This window comes from Corvus cornix, chromosome 1 (assembly GCF_000738735.6).
Source record: "Corvus cornix cornix isolate S_Up_H32 chromosome 1, ASM73873v5, whole genome shotgun sequence".
Taxonomy (NCBI): Eukaryota; Metazoa; Chordata; class Aves; order Passeriformes; family Corvidae; genus Corvus; species Corvus cornix.
In genome coordinates this window covers 19,481,706-19,501,586 of record NC_046332.1, presented here as the reverse complement: position 1 = coordinate 19,501,586, position 19,881 = coordinate 19,481,706, and the positions used below count along the sequence as shown (strand labels likewise).

Here is a 19,881-nt window from a genome sequence, read left to right as displayed (position 1 = left end):
AAATCAGAGCAAAACAGAAGCAAATATTAACCCCTAAATGAAAAGTACAGAAAAACAACATAGAGAACAGAAATCCAGATAGGAACAGCTGGACAGTCTGTGGGAAGAATCCAAGACTGGATTTTTAAGGGCTATTTTTCCCTGGCTTCCACAGGATTGACCATAGACTTGTGACCAATGGGTGCAATGCAAATGAAATCCTGAAGGCAGAGTAACAGCAAAAAGTGAGGGGGACAAAACATGAGACCCATCAAGGTGCTACCCCATTAACCACTGTCAGTTTTCACACTGGAAATAGCCATAGGAAAATATATCTTCTACCCCTGCAAAAAAGTGTGACTTTTTTTTCCAAAAAAGCTAACTTTCTAGATAATAAATCCAAAGCACTTGAAAGAAAGAGAATCAAAATTTCAGAAGGCCTTAAAGGGGAAAAAAGGGTGTATGTGATGTCTCACGATCCTAAGATAATGAGCTAAGCATCATCACCCAGACACACCTTGTCACTTTAATTCAGTAACTGGAAATTTCAGAGATAGAAATTGGGGCCTGGACTCCGAACATTGTATTCTGGCAGATAAATGGATTCATTGTGCGTAGGAAGCCTCAGAGCTGGATTCCTTTTCATATCATTTTGTGGGGACAGGGCAATACCTGGACCTTTGCAAACAGAAAAGGATAAAATAGGACTTTTCACTTAAATTTCTCTCTTTGCAAGGAATGCCAGCATGCAGCAAAAGCTGAAGAGATACCAAAATAAAGCTACCAAACTTCATTCTTAACAGAGTTTTGGTTTAACTCTTTTTCCTGAACAAGGACCAGCTCTGCTCATTGTGTTACTACAATGCCCTTTTCCTGTGTTTTTCTTTTCTTTTAAGGAATTGTCTCCCATGCAAGAGCTCCCTCCCTGTAAATTGTCATAGCCATCAGATGGCAACAGCCTCTTTCTCTGAAGACAATTTTTATCTGAATAATCTTATGAATGTTAATGCTCAATGGCAATACAACCAAAGCCACCTTAGCCAGGCCTGAGAAGGGGTTAGCAAATCTAAGCACAAGGGCAGGCAAATTAAAAAATTATCAACCAACTAAAAATCTTTAGGAAAATCTGAATAGGAAAAGGGAAGTAACTGAAAGAGGCTTACACATTACAGACATTTCATACCTCATGAAAGTTGTCTGCAAGGTTTGGGTGCCTACACAGATACCTGTCTACACAGATATCCATCTACATAGAAATCAATATTTGTCTTTTACAGAGAGCACCTCTGAGACCTGCTGAGAAAGATGAAAGAATTATTTCATGCACCTGAGAATATTTGTGTCTTATTTCCTGGGGCCCCCTTGTCCTGCTGACAGTGTTATTTGGGAGGCCCAGTAAGCAACAGCTGCTTGGAAGCATTATTCCACTGTGATTCAAAACAAGGAAGAACAATGCCTTCCCTCCTAACCCCACTTTATTTCTTTCAGCAAAGGACGAAATACAACCTTGATTTAAGATGTTGGACATTTCCATCAGAAACGGAAGTCTAAAAGTAAAAGAGATGCCAACAGTGGAGTTCAAAGGAGCCAAACTCCAAGACTCAAGTGCCGGCCTCCAACCATACATAATGCAGTGTCTTCCTATAGAAGCCTGCTATTTTTGACCCCTCAGTGTACTAGTTCGAAAACAAACCAGTGGGAGGCACCAAGTCAGAATGACAATTTAATAGGGAAATCAAAAACTAAAGCCAGAAAACACTGGTTCAAACTGACAGTCAGGATACAACCTGACGCACTGTTAGTCAGGGTGGCGGTAGCAGTCCAATAAGATGGTGGCTGCAGTCCTCCTGAAGTGATGGATGTGGTTCTGTTGGAGCGGTGATCCTGTAGAAGGGTCTGCTCTTCCTCGGAAGGTCCAGTGGTGGCTGTGTAGCTCCTGTCCTCTGGGAATCCAGTGGAAAGGGTGTCTGTAGTATTCGGAATCTCAGATTATATCCAGGATGGAATGCTTCTGGGTGGAGCATCTCACAATAGGATGATGAGCCGTGAGGCAAGGCATTAATGGGCTCATTAAGAGAAGGTGGTCCGGAGGGAGGAGGCACGGAAACACTGCCCCACCTGGTTTCAACAGCTCAAGGATGGTCATAGAATACACTGTAACCCAGGACACTCAGAAAACATTATTCTAGCACAGAGGTGTGAGCTGGGCAGTATGAGAGCTACCTAGCACAGCAACAGCAGTTATACTCTACTGCTTTGTCTCTAACTGAGAAACAAAGTAATGACCAGACCTTTTCATTTCAGAACTGGACTGTTTATACCAATCCTGTATTTAGGTATTTTTAGATACCCTTTAGGGAATTAAAGGTGCTATTCGAGAAAAAAGACCTGGACATACAGAACCGACTGTGACAGGCGTGACATAAAGCGTGGTGGAAAAGGGAAGAAGCATCTCCAGCTGGCCCATTCTCCCATCAGTGTTCTGCTCCTCCATATTCTTAGAGATGTGTATGGTCTTTGACCACATGGCAGAGAAGAGGTTAAACACCAGCTCAGGGTAGCAACAGACACTCAGAGTAATAAAAGTCTGTCAGATTAGTAAGACTCTGTGGATGAGTGATGACGATGAACATAATTGGCAGCGGGAACCTGATTTCCTGCAAGCAAAGCATGTAAGTGAGCAACAGGGAAGGTATTCAAGTCCTGGAGCCATAAACTGTTCTTCTGGATCAAGTGAAAGCTATTCTTGGTATAGACTTCAGGATAAGACAGAAATTGTATCCCACTTTCATCCATGTCCCCAGTCGTTAGATTAGATTTGGCTGCTAGCAACAATTGAGGGTGGCTGGAGATTTCTTGGCTGAAATATTGCACTGCTTGTTAAAGGAGAAATAATGGATCTGATATTTATTGCCTTCATTCTTTTCCAGACCTAAGAACAAGTAGTTTGTTTCTTATTTGTACTCAGTGACACTAACTAAGGATCAGGATATGATTTCAATTTCATGCTTCGTATTTTTTTTGCACAAAATATTTTCAAAAGGTCATTCAGGTATTTTGACACATATTTTCCCGGGACTGGGCCATAACAGAAAGATCTTTCCTATTTTTGCAAATTTTGTCAATGTTATTTATTATTTTAAAGATAAAGATGTATTTTGGCACTGCTGACTACAAGGCTTTGTTTAAAATAGATTTCATTGGCTTGTGGTTCATTTCTGTACTCAGTCATGGAGGTGATAGGGAAAATTTTGGCAGCTCTTTACACTGAGACAACATTAAGTGCAATCAGGAAGTGTTTGTAGTCTTTTCAGTTGCATGAAAAATTTCGTCTTCTCCTAATCCCCGTCCTAAAAATACGAAGCTTTTTTACAGAAATCAGCTCTTTTCATGAATATATAAACTAGCTGAAAATCCTGTTTTCTGTCAGTAAAGTGACAGAAAAGTTTTGAACAGACCTAAGCCCTGCCTTGTTTTAAAGTGTGCCCAAAAGTTTGTTCTTACCCTTCTTTCTCACCTACCAGCTTCCCCTGCTTTCAAGAAAGCATGTGTGTTCAAGCAGTGGTTTCCCTTCCCACAATAATGTGATGAGTTGTGGTTGCACATACTTGGAGCCCCCTGTGCCAGCACTCGAGGTGCTATGTGGGCCCACAGCTGCAGGGCACAGCCCTTGGACTGCATGACCTCAGCAACTGGTGGGACAAAGCTCAGCAGAAAGCACATTGCCACTGTCATCACTTTTGGACAATCTTCCTTTGATATCTTCAGTCCTCCTTCACCGAGTCCTCTTTCCTTAGGTTATATGCAAAGCAGCTGAGCCTCTTCACCTTCTTCTGTTCTGTTTTTCAGGAATAGATGCAGGCAGCATGCTCAGCTCCTTTGGCTCCTGTCATGCCATCGCATTCCTGTCAAGCTGCTCCTTTGAATCCCTGCTCACTAGTCTTTCATCAGCAGTGACCTCTGCACTGCTTGAGTCAGCTAACACCTCATTTGCTTTCATGTGAAGTGCCTCCTGGGCAGAGGATATTGCCAGTGGCAGGTGGGTGAACTCCTGCTAGTCACTGGTGTGCTCAGGCTGTCAGTCTGCCCCTGCCCCACACCCCCTATATCCAACTCAGTTTGCAGGGTCTGGGCTATGCGTGTGAGAAAATGCATCATAGAGTTGTGGGCAGTATAGTCTTGAGTAGAAAGTGGTTTTCTCACACTGATTTTGAAGAGCTCCTTCAGCTCTGCATATCGGGATCTTGTCACTGCATCTTTTGAGATCCTCAGAGTAAGCTATTTTTTTTTGTACCTCAAGTCTGTTCTTTTCTCCTTCTTTCCCTCCCTCTCTTTTTAGATGTGTGCTTTAGTGCATAAATATACAGTGTACAAAATTCAGTCATTTCACTCATTGAAACACATCATTGAACACATCAACATTTGGAGGGTTTGAGTTTTCCCTCTCTTTCATTTGACTTCAGCGAGGTCTGAGTTTAATGGCTCTTTTACTATTTTCTGGTAGATAGAATAGCATGGTGGTTTGTAGCCTTAGGACACACATTGTGGAATATTTGCCATATTCACATTGTCTCTAATATCTGTATTTTTAAATAACCCCTTAAAACCTCACTGAGAGCCGAAGGATGCCTAGAGACAGATTTCAATAGGGCTGTGTCTCAAACAACTTAGAACAGTGCTCTGAAAGTGATTTCTTAATTATATAATTTGTTTGGGATTGCAAATTGCTTTCTGGAGATGATTGAACTTTCCATCACAGTAGACTGGGAAAGTATATGTAGTCAGCTCTGCTGAGGGAAAACTGAATTTCCAGATGATAAGGGGCAATGTACTGACTTGATTGATAGCAGCCAGCTCAGAATATGTTGGGTTTCTCTGCTCTACTTCTGCTTCTGTCTCTGTATTTTCTTCTTTCATTTTAATCAGTACAGTCCCTGAAGCTTGTGACTGCTGTCCTCTGGAGGGGTGTTTTCTGTGGAATTCAGAATATGCAGCATTTGTTTGACCTCTGCCTCCTGTTGTACATGGTCATGCCTCACATTTCTTGTCAGCCTTTCTTTATGGCTAATAAATTCAAATATTAGAGAAAATTATTCTTCCTTTCTGACAGCTGGTCTTGCTTTATGCAAAGATGTTTGTGATGCCTCAAGGATTGTGCTTGTATGGATAATCCCACAGGCTTCTTGTTGGTCTTATGCTAAGTATTTCCTAAACTATAAACAACTGGCCTGCAGTTTAACCCCAATCTGGCACTTCTTGAGTGTATCACACTCACACACAGACACACACACAGACACAGAGCTCTGTTTGCTGAGCATTACTGCTATCTAAACTAGTTTGTTTGTACTGGCTCTAGGTCAGATCGATGTTCTGTTTGACATCTTTGACTAATATCTCAGCTTGCTGGTTTATGCATCTCTAATTGTGTGGCTGTCAGACACAACAAAATGATCCCCCTTTTTCCCTCGTACGTATTTCTTCCCACTTCCACGTCTGAATACACGAATGTTTAAGGATTCCTCTCTTTATTTCTTTTCTGTTAGGCTTTTCTGAGATATTTGCCTTGATTTTTTTTGGTCAAAACCACATAGACTCAAGTTTTTTGATAGCTCATGGCCAATATTACAAGCTCACTTGTCATGTACTTCTCATATATTATCATTTAAAATGGCCTGATGTGGTACAATATTTTAGGCAAACAAAATGCTGGGTTTGACTTAAGTAGAGAATGAACCAGACCATTTCTTCCCTGGCTGCCTAGATGCCTATGCAAGTCTGTACCATAACAAGTTTTCAAATATTTTTAATAATAATAATAAAAATGAATTAGTTGTAATGTATGCCCTCTTATAAATATGATAGTGTTTTTGCATAAACTGACTACTGAATTTAGCAGATTGTGGAAAAATAAAACTTCATAAGAAGCACAAAGAATGAAACCTGCCTTTCTCTGGCTTTGTTTCTCAGGGCACACTGCATCAGTACAGACTCACTGGTGCCTGATAAGGTTTGTGCTCATACTGCAACAAGACACTAGCAGGGGACTCTCTATCAAACTGTCTGTATGCAGTAATTGTGAAGGAAGCGAGCAGATCTGAGACGTCTGTCCCTTTGTCAAAAACTGCCAGTTGATTTAAAAGGCAAGGCATGATACCAAAAAATAAGTAGACAATCTGAGTGCTTAAACAACGTTTCATTGGGAAATCCAGCTTAAAAACAAGACTAAGAAAAAACATCACTGCTACGTGTAATCTTTTATCTGGGATCAAAAATATGCTTTAAAGTAAGATCTCTTGCTAGAGATTTTCATTCAGCTGGGCTAACTTGTTCATTGAACTCCGCTACATGGATAACTTCTCTTTCACTTCTTGTCCAACTCATATTTGACAAATTGTGCAGTCTTTTAGGTAATTGACAATATGTCTATTCTGTGTCCTGCTAGCATCAAAATGATCAACTCCCATCTGGTGTCTGCTTTTAAGAAACATATCCCACTTCAAAGTCCACTAGCAGCATTTTCCCCATGTTGTCAACAAATTGCTTGCTCATTTAACTTCTGACCCTTCCTGTTGCCCTATAGTGATGCTACAAAATAAATTGTCCTCAAAAAAAAAAGTCCAGAAAGAGTCTTTTCTCTGACTGCCAGCCTAAAGATACGCCTATGCCTGGTCTTCTGCTTGCCTTCCTGACATTAGTTCTGGCAGCTGTGTCTAAAAGAGGCTGATATATTCAGTGTGCTGGAGGTAGGCTGCATTAACCAGAGGTGTCATACAGCAAGAAGGACATAAAGGACTGCAGCATTGCCATCCTATTCCCAGTTTGGCTGAGTGTTGGTTGTAAAAAACATCTGAGAAAAGCAGTAAAAACTTTGTTTTCCTTCTCACCATATACCTCAGCATAGCATTAATGCTGGCACTCACGTGGAGCTGCTAAATGCTATCATTATCTGTAAAGCCAAGCCGCTTTTACTAGGTTTTTTTAACCCTTTTAAATACAGGAAAATTAATTTTTTAAATGTACCAGTGCAATGAATTTAAATCAGGAGTTGTCAGAGTATTGAAATAAAACCTCTTGATCTTCTCTGTTGTAGTTTATATTCTAAGTAAATACATTTAAAATTCTAGCTAGGAAAAAATATAGCCTAGGAACCTGATTAGACTCAGTGGAAAGCAATGTCATTGAGTTCTTCCTTTCTTTTTTCTCATTTTTAACAGGAAAAAAACACACCTTAGAAGCACTGAGTCCTGCATGAGTAATACATCTCTATCTCAGGACAAGGCATGCTGGAGCAGAAAGGGTCTGTTAAGTGCTTAGTTCCTATCAACTTTCAGTAGGATTTGGGTACCTCTCTGAAATTTTCTCCACATATGCGTGACCTGACACTTGTCCCTTTCTGCAAGCACTCTGCAGCCCACTGCTAGTAAAGGCTGGTTCACCAAGGGCTCTTGGCTTTGGATAAGAAGCCTGTACAATTATATTTATAGTGGAAGTACAGCTGTCAGAGGACAGCTTGCACTCTACACCTCCAGGGACCACATATTGAAAGAGGTTGGCTGGACAGGAGTACATGAGCGAAGGGGTGCACCCACTTTATTCTGGGAACCCCAGGTAACAGCACCTTCTTCTAGCAGGCCATGGGAGTGAAGGGAAGAGAAGCAACTTATGAGAAACACTGAGAGAAATGTGGCTGTCTTTGTATTGGAAAGTAGGTGATAAATATGTTTGAGTTTCAAAACATATTTCTTTTCTTCTTCACCTAAAACTGGTGGCTTTGCTGATCAATTTAGTTGGCTAGAACACCTGGGAATAAGTCTTGTTTTGAAATAAAAAAGAAGAAAACCACCTCTTATAGCTCGAGAATACAAATTTCCCCCCCACTTGCCACTGGAGAACACATGACTCATTCTTGCAGCTCTCCTGAGCCTATTGCTGCTGCATAGTTGTCAAGATCCAGAGCACTTCTAACCTTACCTGAAAGCAGAATGGATAGTGAAAAATCTCTGTAATGGTACTATCTGTAAATGAGAGAACTGAGGGTATAAATCAAAGGCTTTTGACTCTCATTTCGGTGAAGCGGAAAATAGAATTGTCCAACTTGAAAACAGAGAAAAAGAAGAACAGAGCATTGGGTATAGAGGAGATGGACAATAGATTAGCTTAAGGATTTAAAAAATCACTGCAGGAGCTCACACATAAGGCTTTTCAGTACACCTGTGTGTGCTTGGAGGTATATCCTGCTACACAAGTATTCCCTGCCCCTAGATTTCAATAGAGCAAGGATGAAAATAATAAAGGGTTCAGCTATGAAGACAAAAAGATAGTGCCAAGAGAAGCAAATAATATTCTCTCACAATACTAATTTCTTCTTCTGATTTTCTATCAGTCAAGAAACAGACACCTTGTACTGATTTTACCTCATTAAAAACCAGTATTGTATGAAGAATATCAAACATGCACTTCACATTTAAAAAGAGTAAGAATGAAATCTTTCTTTTATATTATATTAGCACTGATATTAGCTTTTAAAACTCTCTAGAAAAGCTGAGAAGTTTTTCAAAAGCTACTTTAATACAGTTATACTGTAATACACTTGTTCTTACATATATATCAGGAACTATGATATAGATTCGTACACCATCAAGATTACATTAAAGAGGTATTTTTCTTTGGTCCAGCAATAGCATTCTGATAGGCTTGTGGTAGATTATAATTAATGCATAGTAAGTCCTGTCTCCACCTACATACACTCATGATAAGAGCTTTTTTGAATCATATTTCAGAACCACCCAAAGAAGAATAGGCAATAAGACATAAAGTCTGCCTGTGCCTCCTTTGGCTTCTGAGCTCATGTCTTTGTACCAGGTATTTTGAGTGTGATAAATCTGCCTGCCAAGAGTTGTCTTCCTTAACCCCTTCAAGATAAGTGAGAATATACATTATTAATTGGTTGTATCAGGGTCATTCACTTAATCAGTTCAGGCATATCAATATATTCTTTTTGTTCTGAAGTAAAAAAGAAAGTACAAGGAGTATGGAACAAAACTCCAGTGTATGTGGGCATACATACATTAGGCTTAGAAATTAAGCTCAGCTGTCCCCAAAGCCTAGGCATTGGTTCCTGATAGATGTCATGGTAAAGGTACCCAAGAAAAACGATACACAAGTGTCTGAACAAACTCGGGCAAAATTTCTTTCCCTTCAAAATTTATCATTCTCAAACATCACTTATCACCAGTGAAACATTACTTATTAAATCTGCAGAGTACTTTGAATATCCATTGTCAGCATGAGTCATGTTTCATCAGGAAAATAGCTCCATTCTTAATAACTGTTCAATTTGTTCCCTCATTTTTCCTCCCATTTAGAGGTTGTAGCAATACTTCTCATGAAGTCCATGCATCGAGGACACAGATGGTGGACGGGTTCCAGCACCATGACTTGAAAATTAATTACAGGGTTCAAGATACCAGTACTTGTAGCCAGAGTATTCTATGCCTCCCTCACGTGATTCAGGACATACCTTAAAAATTTAAGGTTTTCACACTTGTGAAAAAACTTAGACGAAATTATTTATGTCTACCCTAAGTTCTCACAAGCTTCAAAAAAAAAGAAATAAAAGTTAAAGCAATGGAAAATAAGGACACAAAATTTCCTGTCTTAAGGAACTTTTACTGGATTTTGAAATAGTGTACAAGGCAGAAGAGACTGTATGTATCAAGCTGCCCCTTCTTAGAATCATAGGTTCATTTAGGATAGAAAAGGCTTCTAAGATCAAGTTCAGCCATTAATCTTGATCTGACCCAGCTTTGGATCTGGTCCATAATGTACCAGTAGGTTATGGTGAAGGAATTTCAACTGGACATACAGGACCATAACAAAAACAGACTATAGTTGAGTACGTAAGATTACTTACAGACATCAGATTTTACCTTCTTGAATATCAATGACAATGGTAAGGGACTTTCTCTCTTGTTAAATAAATGTTTAAGATGCTTATTGTGACATTTTCATTTTTCTCCTGAAATTAAAATAGATGCTCATGATTCTCAGACTGATAAGCAAGCATACTGGACACTTCCAAAACACATTTGTTAAACATTAGGCTTCACAGTCCTTTGGAGGAGAATAATATTTCCAGCACACAACATGATTTTTATACTGCCTAATATGAGTGTAGGATGTTCTAGAATGGCTTTTTATATTCAGTCTCTAAGGAACTGCGCTAGAAGGGCTTTTCTGGCTCAATTGTCAATACAATGGTGCTCAACCATGCTATAATGCATCTAGGGATTAATTTATTGCCATTAACAGATTCACAAGGGAAACACAGGTGGCTGGGAACAAAAATTACCTATCAGAAAAGGAGGAGTATCAAAACCTTTTCAAGTAACGAAAGGAGAAAATAGATTGTAAGTGAAAATGACAATACTGCTAGAGAAGACTGTCTGTTATGGGTGACTGCTGACAAGCAGTAGTGAGATCCACCCAGTGATGAAGGAAAACCAGACAGCGATATACCTCTGATTTAAGGGATGAAATCACTATAACACAAGAAACCTCTAGGGAGAGTAAATTTGGCTATACTGGAGTGCCTTTAACTTCTGTAACCATAAGTAAGCTAAATTAAAGCTAACAAGGGCAGGTATTTGTAGTAGTGTAACCATGGCAGCAAAGAACTCAGACTAAAAAAGGCTCCACCTGCTCAAGGACTTGCATAAATACTTGCCATTTGGCCCCACAGAGGCCTCGACTACCATAATTACACCTCTGATAATCCAAGCTAGATATGCTGCACATAATAACCACAATATGGATGCTTCTTCAGACTGAAACTCCCTTAAAAGGATCCAAAGACCTTTGGTGTCCCTAGCAGACTTTCCATTGATTTCAGTGAACTTAGTCTCAGGCCTTTTAACGTTAAAGATGAATGTAACATATTAAATTATTGAACAGAGTACTTGGTCTTAATAAGAGCAAATTATTTCTTCAGGGTAATAAAACTGATTCAGCTGTAGTGAGATAACAAAGAAAACAGACTCAGGGAAAACTAATTAAAGCATTTTGAGTACTAGAACTAAGTTTCTCCCTCCCTGACATAAGAAATTATTTTCAGAACTTTTATAAAACATTTATTCTCATATAAAGAAGGTAATAAAAGTGATATACTGTAGCCTTCTTCCCTAGCCAAGATCAAACTACCTACCTTCTAAGAAAGGGAGCAAATTGCGCAGTGTGCCTCTTGAACACAGAAAAAAATGTTTGCTATTGAAATGTGAAAGTCTATTAAGTGTTGGGCTGTGATTGCTTTCCAATTAGCTTTTACAAAGTTCTAAGGGGAAAAAAAAGGAAAGGTGGATCCCCAGCTTGCAAGACAGCCATTAGATTTCTAGGCAATCAAGGGTCACCAGACAACCGTGCTTTGTTCCATCATCTAGATGTTTTTCTATTAAGGAGAAAAGGATTTCTAGGAGAAATCGAAGGGCAAAGCCAGAGAGGGTGAGTTGCTCTTTAATTAGTAAAAGCCATTGCTGGCTTTACTGAAGGTCAGCACTCCCCAGCAATGGACACAGGCCACTGCAGTAAATACGTGTGGGTACCGAGAAGGTGATGGAAGGGGTTGAGTGGGGATGTTTAGATTGAGAGGGATAAATTTGGGCCAAAGCAGCTTTGGAGCCTGAACCAGAGCAGTGTGTGGCAAGTCCAGCAAATCTGTAGAAAGAGAAAAGTAACATGTTAACATCATCAACAGAAATATGAAACAAAGCCTTCCCTTACAGTTACTACTGTGGGTGTTTCAAGCCTTGATAGAGAGGGGTTAGATCTAAATAATCATTTATGCTGGTATTTAACTGCAAATATATGAGAAGCCCTGTTGACATCGCCAAGCCAATTTCAAAGAGAAGAACAGATTTAAGTGCTCTGCTGGATGAGGGCCAGAGGTAGCTGAAGATAGCACTAAGATCACTTTGGAGAGTTTTTTTATTTCTGAATTCTCAGAGCACCCAGATGGACCTCTTCTTGGATAGTCTTGGGAAGGATTATCAAGGTAAAGCAGATTTAAAACATGCAGATTTAAAAACATCTGGAACAGACCTTGAGACACTAGCCGAACCCCTTTCCATAGACAAGAGAGAATTTCCTTTAGATCTTAAACAGAAATTTTGTATTAGGCTTTTAAACAGCTTTAGGGGCTGTTTGTTTGTTTAGAGGCTATTTATTGATTGAGACTTTTAAAATAAAATATACAGGTAAATATTTATTTCCTCATTGGAATTGCTTTATAATCTTCCTGATCTTATTTTTCAGGTCAGAAAAAGGACTGTGTCCAAAAACATTTCCTCAGAAACTGGATTGTAATAATAAATGTCATCCAGGTACACCAGATAGCCTCTGTTTGGATGCCATCCCTTGTTTCAAAAGGTATTTGAAATCAATTATCACACTGGGAAGGACTGTAAAGATGGGCTTCAATTCAACAGAATTGGCTTCTGTGTTTTCTGATCCTTGGAAGAGAAATTTTCTCCCTGGTTTTACAAAACTTTCTTTCACACTGTGCTATTTGCTTCCAGTTGTTTTGGACAATCAGGAAAATCCCACTCCAGACATGGCTGACTACAAAAGTTCTACTAAATTCACAGGAGTCCAGAATTTTTTCCAGTAGAGTTATTTCCTAACCCCTGGGTCAAACTAATAGAAAAGTACAAATTCCCAAACTCTAACATGGTCTGAATTGTTATGGATAAACCCTTGAGAACCAAAGGCCTTTCATCCATTCAGATTTGGAATGATGCACATTTCCACTCTACTAACTTTTGCAACTTGAGGCAATAACGCAGTGCTAGAGCATCTTTTTACCATTCATATTTACTTGAAATTGTGTCAGGTCTTACTTGGTTGGAAGCAAGGACTTTGCTTTTATTCCTTCCATTTCTTAAAAAATAGGCTTCCACAAGTTCTTACTGAAAATAAAGTATTCAATACAGACTTCACAAATCAATTTTGTCCATGACTTAAAGACAAGCACAGTGTCTGGAGGACATTTTCAACACTGTAATGCAGCACTCTCTGTTTACTTCTGCAGTTTATGAAGAGTTCAGGACATGGAGGGTACACATGCTCAAAACAAACTCTTGCACAGAGAAAAATGTAGTACTCCTGTTCTCTGGTACAGATTTAGAATATATTGAAGTCTATTCTGCGTCACTGCTTAGCTGGCACTTCAGGAATTTTTAGCTAATTGACAGTGATGATTAGAAAGAATAGCATTATCTCATGTTTAGGGGAGCTACAAAATTCCAACCTCAGCATTCCTGTGAGATCTGTGTGAGAAAACAGGGACAACAGATGAAGATGGCTCTGGGAAACTGCTCTGAATATTTGTATTTGAGGGAAATGTTTTGAATTGAGTTTATCTTTGTGTCATGATGAAAAGCTGCATGATTAGAGTGGTATTCTTACTGGGACACTATTTCTCATTGCTTAAATGTTCAGTGCCCCAACAGCAGCACAATTCATTTGCTCAAAGGGATGGAAGTTGTTTGGTTTTTTTTTTGACTGGGTGAATTTTCACAAGTGTTAAAAAAGGCTATTTAGAAGTACTACCCAGTTTGTCAAGGCATTAAAGTTAGATAAATCTTCTTGCCACAATTGTATTAATGGGGTTTTACATTAACAATTAAGTTCTAAAAGAAAGAATTTGTTCTGAAGAGGTGTCCCTTTGGCACACAAAGCTTTGCATCCTGCCAAAGATCCTAGTTGCAGATACACTGAAATCCATGTTCCTTCCTGACTTCTGAAGCTTGGCCACAAGTTATCCCTAGGGGACTTGGCACCTGCCAGTGTCTCTTATTGCCTTGCAAAATTACAAAGTTTTCCAGCAAACATTCTTTCCTCCCTCTGAAATCTGTAAACACTATACTATATAGGCACTTATTTTAATTAGTATTTTTAACGCTGTATTTTCAATTAATTTGTTGTGCTACTTGGTTAGTATTTTCAGTGACTTTCCTTTAAAACTGTTCATTTGGAATATTTTGTTTCTCTGGAGTGAGCTTTTCTCTTCACCCCTGTGGGTCCCAGCTCATATCTATGGATAACAACAGTGCATGTACATGCTCTCAACACCTTGGGAGGTGAGCTTATACAACACCTCTTTCATCACCTGGATCAGTGCTCCAACTGGGGTTTCTCAATCTCTTCAGTCTCCAAGATTTCCTTCCTCACAGAGCATCTCTAGGCCTGAATCACTTCAGTGTTTATTCCCTTTAAAAAATAAGAGAATAAATTTTTTTAAATGACTAAGGTTTTGGTTGAAAGTGAGCACTGTGATTAATATGCAGTTTGATATGCTGCAATAATTTTTGTGACATGTTATGACCTACAGTGAGGCACCACCTTTGAAAACATAAAAAATCTTGATTTTCAAAAGTTCAGAGCACTCTTGGACTCCAGCAGCTTTGGTGGGAATGTAGGGTCAGCTCTGGCCTTCCCTGCAGTCAAGAGGACTTTTATAACAGGGTGAGTTTTGGCCTATACATTTAAGCAGTATGATCAAATCACTTTCTTTTTGAGCCTAGGTAAGGATTTCAGTTCCTCACTTTAATGCACTCCAGTCTGAAACATTTGTTCTTAACAACTGTGAAAAAAAGGAAATGTTCAGGAGAAAGTTGTGCTTTATGCTGGAGTTGAACTTGAAGTGATCTCCTGAGATATCTTTTATTTGTATGTTAAGCAGAATGCACATTTATGGTGCTGTATAAATAATAATAATAATGTTATCATCTCTCTGTATTCTGTTTATTGTAATCTGTTTATTCTGCAAAACTGAGCAATGAAAGTAAAAATAGCCTCACTATGTATTTTCAGTGAAGATCCATAGCCGTTTTTATTTCATACAAACTTGTTCTTCCCAAGTTATAAGGCACTTCATATTTAAAGCTATCAGAAGAAAACAAAACCAAAAAAAGAGAAAATCTCAAAAACAAATGTTCTGACATCATTAAGTAACTCAGCTCCATAAAAACATGATGCCATAAAATCCAGTAATGTTCTTAAGTACTCCACAATCAAATCAGTGAAGAGTTCTACCTAAAAATCAGTGGTGGTTGATGGCCAAAGGAATTAAAAAAATTAAGTGGAACCACAAAACTTGAGGAATTAGTCATGAGACACGGAATCTTTTACCTATAAATCAGTGTGAAACCATCTCAGTTTCAGTAAGTAGCCACACTTGTTAGGGATTGATGGTCTATAGGGATCAACATTAAAAGGCAATAGCTACCACATTGTGGTATACAAGATATTAAAGCTATTTCCCGTACCCAACAGAGGAAATCAAGAATGCATTCAGATATTAATGTCAGCCAGCATTTGTGAAATGAATAGTCTTGACCTCAGTCCCCCCTCTTTTCCAGCAAAAAGGAGAAGCTGCAAAAAGTGCCTCCTTATTTGTGACCTTGAAATCACCATTTCTGTGAATGATTAACTTGGTGCAGAAGGAGGACAAGAATGCTGGAGGAAGAAACATAGAGGAGTTGTGCAAAACTTGCCACTTGTAATGACACCCTTTCCACAGATAAATAGTTTTTTTAAACCCTTACACTGCCAAACCCGCTCTTTTATCACCTGTAAATATACTAATGGCATGTAAAAAAACCCCTCCTGAAATAATTCAGGGAGAAAACATGAACTGACAGTCTGGGCATTAATCACAGTATTTTATATTACTCTAGTATGAAAGTCACCACCTTTAGAAACTTTCATTTATCATGCTTCCCTGTTTAAGCCATTCACAGAGGATTTGCAATAGTTTCCTCATTCCAAGTCTAGGAAATTGTTACAAATGCAATAATCAACATTGGAAACCCCCAATAGCATCATTTTAAAAGCAAGAACTGCATACTGCTGCACGAGAGTTTAGTGTGGTTTAATGTTGACAGACACCAGTGGCCAGCCTTTCACTGAGCAACACATGCAAGAGCCAGGGGATGGAAGTTTACTCCAGGAAGAGATGGGGATCACATGTTTTTAAGCCTGGCCACACTGATAATTGATCTCATCCAAAATAAAATACAGCAAACTATGCTGCATTAACACCTCATTTGCATGGGGATCCTAAAGGCTGTATGCAAAGAGAGCTTAGCTGAAGGCATGACTTCCCCTCTGGAAGCAGAGTCACCCAATGCAGCAACAATCCTAATGACTCCAGGAAAATTAAATTGATGTCCATCCTTGAACAGCAAAGGTCCTAAGGCATCTCTCAGAATGCTTCAGCTGTGGCTTGGGGGCATGGAATGGCCTGAATGTGCATCTCTCAGGCTGATGGTCAGATGAGATGTTGGCTTGTGCTGGGCTACAGATTAGCAGCCCCCCCCGGGTAACCCCGCCTCAGAATGACCCCTCTCAGCCCTAAAAGCTTCCTTATTGGTCAACAGTGCTCTTGAGGTCACCGCCCAAATGCTGAAACAGAGTTTGTCCAGCATGGAGGATGTCTGGGCATCAGAGAGCGGTATGTGTGGTGCCTTATGAGCCAGTTCCAAGCCATCATGCCTAACTGGTGCCTAATGGATGGCTCTAAAAATAGATTGGATTTCCCTGGGACTAAGGGAGGTGCTGTTCCTCTCCGGCCACTGTGCTTTCCATCCAGCTGTCTCTCCAGGGTGATGGATGAAGCTGAGTGCCATGTCCTTTTGGGTGCCAGTTTCTGCATGGTCAGTCTCACACAGTGCTGGCCCTTCCTAGGTGCCAGGCATTTTGGGGAGGCAATGGGTTATCTGCACAAAGGGTTACACCTTGCAAGCCCTGCTTGTGTGTAATGCAAATGCTGACCTGCAGTGTCTTTTTTTCCTCCCTTACTTTAACTTGTTAGCTAAACATAGCAAGACCACATCCCCCCACGTGACCAGGGCTGCTTACTGCATCTTGTAGCATCCATCCAAATTCAATACCTGCATCACTTCTGACAGCTTTTGCTACAAAGACCTCTGAAGCCTTTTTGTCCCATTTAAGACCTCTCAGTCCTTTGCTTCTGTATAGCACTTCCTGGCCCTGGGTTGAAGTACATTATTAAAAATTCCTTACAGACCTACATTAGTATAAATTAAGAGGTAGAGGACATTATCCTGCATAGAGTGTGAATTTTTATTCAAATAATTCTATTAGCATAATTATCTTTTTCAGAAATTAAATGAACATTATTACACTTGATGTGCTACAAATTATAAAAGCAAAATTTCACTTGTAAGGTTGCACAGCTCTCAAGCAATTAGCCATATTGCACCCAGCAAACCAAAATTAAACACATAAATTAAACCAGCAGGGGGGATAATAATGTTAGAAAGGGGGTATAGACTTTATGTGGTTTGTTCGTTCTGAAGCTCCAACTAAAGGTAGTTCTGACAGGAACAGGTCAGACAAGTGGTGTTAACAGGTTCCCCCACACTTTTCTAACTTGCAGTGTAAAAATCTTACTTGACAGAACAATTATGTGGACTACTTTCACTAGGGATAATAACATAATCTAAACAAGTCCTTTCCCTGTGTTCTCCATGTATAGTCTTGCAATCTGTCCCTAATTTTTACAATACATAGCTGTTATTGGCATTTTAATCAATAGGCACATTGGATCTGAACTCAGCATTCATACTTTTTTTATGATTATCGAATGCCTGTGGTTGCATTTATGTGCAGCTACCTACACAAAAATATACAGCACTTTATAGACACACCTTTTATTCTGCAGGCATTAATTATTACAGCTGCCAAAATTTATCAACATAGAGAAATATTTCCAGGTTTGCTAAAGCATTTAGATGAAAGCAGTAAATTAAAGAGCTTGAAGAGATATGTGAGTGCTACTGAATGGTCTCTAAAGGTGTCTCACACTCACAGAGTTTGCTGAAATTCTTCTAGACCAGCTTCAACACAGGAAATGTCCTGTGTTTGAAAAATACACATTTGTTTTACCAAACTTAGAGTTATGCCAGTCCCTCAGCTGAGGGACCCATGCTGTCCTTTGCTGTGCAAGTGCTCACCATGATGATGTGGAGGAGCTCTCCTCCTCTGCTATCTGGTAGGTCACAGTCAGCAGGAATCAAGAGCCCTTACAGCATGCTCTGCTCTCTCTGTCAAATGAGAATTTTCTTTGAGACCAGGCCTGGAGTGCTGCAATGAATGGCTATAAACTCTTCAGGAGGGACAGTTGTTTGCCCTGGAGAAGACTGAGACAGGGCCTCATTGATGTCTATGCATATCTGAAGGGAGGATGTCAAAAGGATGGATCCAGTCTCTGCCTGGTGGTGTTGAGAAATGGGACAAGAGGCAACGGGTGGAACCTGATGCACAGGAGGTGCCACCTGAACAGGAGGATGAGCTGCTTCACTGTGCAGGTGACCAAGCATTGGAACAGGTTGCCCATAGAGGCTGTGGAGTCTCCCTCACTGGAGGTACTCAGAAGTTGTCTGGACACATTTCTGAGTAGGGTGCTCTAGGGGACCCTGCTTGAGCAGGGAGGTTGGACTAGATGACATTCAGTGATCCCTTCCAGCCTTAACCAATCTGTGATTCTGTGACAGGCAAAGAAAGAGAGGTAGTGGGGTAGCCCTGTGTTTTGACTGGTTAGAGATGAGTCATGGTGACCATAGGGCTGAATGTTTATGAGTAGGAGTCAGAGAGAAGGCCAAGGCGGCAAAATCAGGGAGGGAGCCTGTTATAGACCATCTAACCAGGATGAAGAGGCACACAAAATGTTCTATATGCAGCTGACACACCCAGTGAATGAGCCAACCATGAAAGGCATCCCACTGGAACTTGTGTTTGTGAATGGGGAAGGGCTGGTGCTTGGGTCATAGTAATCACGATTTTGATTCTTGGAGAAGTAAGGAGAGCAGTTATAAACTGCCTTGGATTTCTGAAGGGCAGCCTTTGGCCTCTCTAGAAAACTAGCCTGTAGTTTGGGAAGCAGTCCTGAAGGGGGAAGGAGTCCAGGAAGGTGGGACACTCTTCGAGACAGAAATCTTAAGGGCACAGGAGCAGGCTGTCCCCAACTCCCAAATGGCAAGCAAGGAAGACCAGCCTGGCTAAACAGAAAGTTTTGGCTGGAACTCAGGAAACAAATGAACTTTAAAAGAAGGGACTCACGCACTTTAAAAGAAGGGACAGGGAACATGGGAGGACTACAAGGATGTTATGAGAAAATTAGAAGGATCAAACCCCAGGTAGAACTCAATCTGGCTAGTATTGTAGAAGACAATTTTTAAAGTTTCTATAAATACATTAACAAAAAAAGGAGGATTAAGGATAATCTCCATCCTTTATTGGCTGCAGGGGAAACATAGTGATAAAAGCTGAGGAAAAGGCCGGGGTGCTTCATGGCTTCTTTGCTTCAGTCTTACTATTACAGACCAGTTGTTCTTCAGGTACCCAGCCCCCCAAGCTGGAAGAGAGGGACAGAGAGCCAACTGAAGACTCCGTAATCCAAGAGGAAATGGTTAGCAACTTCATATGCCACTTAGGCATGCACAAATCTATGGGAACAGGTGTCATCCACCCCAAGAGTACCGAGGGTGCTGGTTGAAGAGCCACTTCCTATCATTTACCAGCAGTCCTAGCTAACTGGGGAGGTCCCAGTTCACCAGAAGTTAGTAAATGTGATATCATCTACAAGAAGGGCTGGAAGGAAGATCTGGGGAATGACAGAGCTGTCAGTCTGACCTTGGTGCTAGACAATATCATGGAGATCGCCTTGAGTGCCACCGCATACATGTACAGGACAACCAGGGGATCAGGCCCAGCCAGCACAGGTTTATGAAAGGCAGGTGCTGCTTGACTGACCTGATCTCCTTTTATGACAGGGTGACCCACCTAATGGATAAGGGAAAGGCTGTAGATGTTGTGTACCTGAGT

The 19,881-nt window shown here is 40.2% G+C and overlaps 1 long non-coding RNA gene across 2 annotated transcripts in view; it reads right to left on the bottom strand.

The window, feature by feature from the left end:
• Positions 1–1,940: 1,940 nt before the first annotated feature.
• LOC104687011 overlaps positions 1,941–19,881 on the bottom strand; it is a 73,965-nt gene continuing 56,024 nt past the window's right edge. For both annotated transcript variants that reach the window (XR_002044676.3, XR_005603585.1), the window contains exons 3-4: positions 14,141–14,241; positions 1,941–11,688 (exon numbers count right to left, since the gene is read on the bottom strand). This is a non-coding gene — a long non-coding RNA (uncharacterized LOC104687011). The remainder of the gene's footprint in view (positions 11,689–14,140; positions 14,242–19,881) is intronic.